Source organism: Arachis ipaensis, chromosome B2 (assembly GCF_059453495.1).
Source record: "Arachis ipaensis isolate K30076 ecotype BB chromosome B2, ASM5945349v1, whole genome shotgun sequence".
Classification (NCBI taxonomy): domain Eukaryota; kingdom Viridiplantae; phylum Streptophyta; class Magnoliopsida; order Fabales; family Fabaceae; genus Arachis; species Arachis ipaensis.
The window spans coordinates 76,440,597-76,443,308 of record NC_142437.1 but is presented as its reverse complement, the minus strand read 5'-3'; the positions used below and the strand labels follow the sequence as shown (position 1 = coordinate 76,443,308).

Genomic DNA, 2,712 nt, shown 5'->3' with positions numbered 1-2,712 from the left:
GTTTTGATTCAAAAATTTCAAGTTTGTTAATTGCTTGTTAAGAAAGATTCAAACTTTAAATTCTAGAATCATATCTTGTGATTTCTTGTGAATCAAGTCATTAATTGTGATTTTAAAAATCAAATCTTTTTCAAAACTATTCAATCATATCTTTTCAAAAAAATATCTTTTTATCTTATCTTTTTCAAAATCATATCTTTTTAATCATATCTTTTTAAAACATATCTTTTTCAAAAATTTGATTTTAAAATATCTTTTCTAACTTCTTATCTTCTTATCTTTTCAAAATTAATTTTCAAATTTGTTTCAACTAACTAATTAACTTTTTGTTTGTTTCTTATCTTTTTCAAAACTATCTAACTAACTCTCTCCCTCTAATTTTCGAAAATATCTCCCTCTTTTTCAAAAATTCTTTTTAATTAACTAATTATTTTAATTTTTGATTTTATTCCTAATTTTCGAAAATTACTAACCTTTTTCAAAAACTAATTTCGAAAATCACTAACCATTTTTCAAAAATAATTTTCGAAAATCCTCTTTCTCTCTCATCTCCTTCTATTTATTTATTCACCTACTAACACTTCTCTCCCATCCAAAAATTCGAACACTACCTCCCTCTCTGTGTTCGAGTTTTTCCTCTTCTCTTCTTTACATTACATTCTTTTTTTCTTCTACTCACACAGGGGAACCTCTATACCTGGGCAAAAAGGATCCCAATTATTATTATTTCTCTGTTCCCTTCTTTTTCTTATGAGCAGGAGCAAGGACAAGAACATTCTTGTTGAAGCAGATCCAGAACCTGAAAGGACTCTGAAGAGGAAACTAAAAGAAGCTAAATTACAACAATCCAGCAAGCACCTTTCAGACATTTTCGAACAGGAAGAGGAGATGGTAGCCGAAAATAATAATAATGCAAGGAGGATGCTTGGTGACTTTACTACACCTAATTCCAATTTACATGGAAGAAGCATCTCCATCCCCACCATTGGAGCAAACAATTTTGAGCTGAAACCTCAATTAGTTTCTCTGATGCAGCAGAACTGCAAGTTCCATGGACTTCCATCTGAAGATCGTTTTCAGTTCTTAACTGAATTTTTGCAGATCTGTGATACTGTTAAGACTAATGGAGTAGATCCTGAAGTCTACAGGCTCATGCTTTTCCCTTTTGCTGTAAGAGACAGAGCTAGAGTGTGGTTGGATTATCAACCCAAGGATAGCCTGAATTCTTGGGATAAGCTGGTCAAGGCTTTCTTAGCCAAGTTCTTTCCTCCTCAAAAGTTGAGTAAGCTTAGAGTGGATGTTGAAACCTTCAGACAGAAGGAAGGTGAATCCCTCTATGAAGCTTGGGAGAGATACAAGCAACTGACCAAAAAGTGTCCTTCTGACATGCTTTCAGAATGGACCATCCTAGATATATTCTATGACGGTCTGTCTGAATTAGCTAAGATGTCATTGGATACTTCTGCAGGTGGATCCATTCACCTAAAGAAAATGCCTGCAGAAGCTCAAGAAATCATTGACATGGTTGCTAATAACCAGTTTATGTACACTTCTGAGAGGAATGTTGTGAGTAATGGGACCCCTCAGAAGAAGAGAGTTCTTGAAATTGATACTCTGAATGCCATATTGGCTCAGAATAAAATATTGACTCAGCAAGTCAATATGATTTTTCAGAGTCTGAATGGAATGCAAGCTGCATCCAACAGTACTCAAGAGGCATCTTCTGAAGAAGAAGCTTATGATCCTGAGAACCCTGCAATAGCAGAGGTGAATTACATGAGTGAACCATACGGAAACACCTATAATCCCTCATGGAGAAGTCACCCAAATCTCTCATGGAAGGATCAACAAAAGCCTCAACAAGGCTTTAATAATGGTGGAAGAAACAGGTTTAGCAATAGCAAGCCTTTTCCATCATCCACTCAGCAACAGACAGAGAACTCTGAACAAAATACCTCTAATTTAGCAAACTTAGTCTCTGATCAATCTAAGGCCACTCTGAGTTTCATGAATGAAACAAGGTCCTCCATTAGAAATTTGGAGGCACAAGTGGGCCAGCTGAGTAAGAAGATCACTGAAACCCCTCCTAGTGCTCTCCCAAGCAATACAGAAGAAAATCCAAAAGGAGAGTGCAAGGCCATTGACTTATTCAACATGGCCGAACCTAGAGAGGAAGGGGAGGACGTGAATCCCAAGGAGGAAGACCTCCTGGGACGTTCAGTGATCAATAAGGAGTTTCCCTCTGAGGAACCAAAGGACTCTGAGGCTCATCTAGAGACCATAGAGATTCCATTGAACCTCCTTACGCCCTTCATGAGCTCTGATGAGTATTATTCTTCTGAAGAGAATGAGGATGTTACTGAAAAGTAAGTTGCCAAGTTCCTTGGTGCAATCATGAAGCTGAATGCCAATTTATTTGGTAAAGAGACTTGGGGAGATGAACCTCCCCTGTTCACCAATGAACTAAATGCATTGGATCAACTGAGATTGCCTCAGAAGAAACAGGATCCTGGAAAGTTCCTAATACCTTGTACCATAGGCACCATGACCTTTGAGAAGGCTCTATATGATCTTGGGTCAGGAATAAACCTCATGCCACTCTCTGTAATGGAGAAACTGGGAATCTTTGAGGTATAAGCTGCTAAAATCTCATTAGAGATGGCAGACAATTCCAGAAAAACAGGCTTATGGACAAGTAGAGGACATATTAGT

The 2,712-nt window shown here is 37.2% G+C and overlaps 1 non-coding gene across 1 annotated transcript; it reads right to left on the bottom strand.

The window, feature by feature from the left end:
- Nucleotides 1–1,284: 1,284 nt before the first annotated feature.
- On the bottom strand, nucleotides 1,285–1,392 carry LOC148574454 (small nucleolar RNA R71). The gene has a single exon (XR_015905622.1). It is a non-coding gene; the product is annotated as a small nucleolar RNA R71 (small nucleolar RNA).
- Nucleotides 1,393–2,712: the final 1,320 nt, after the last annotated feature.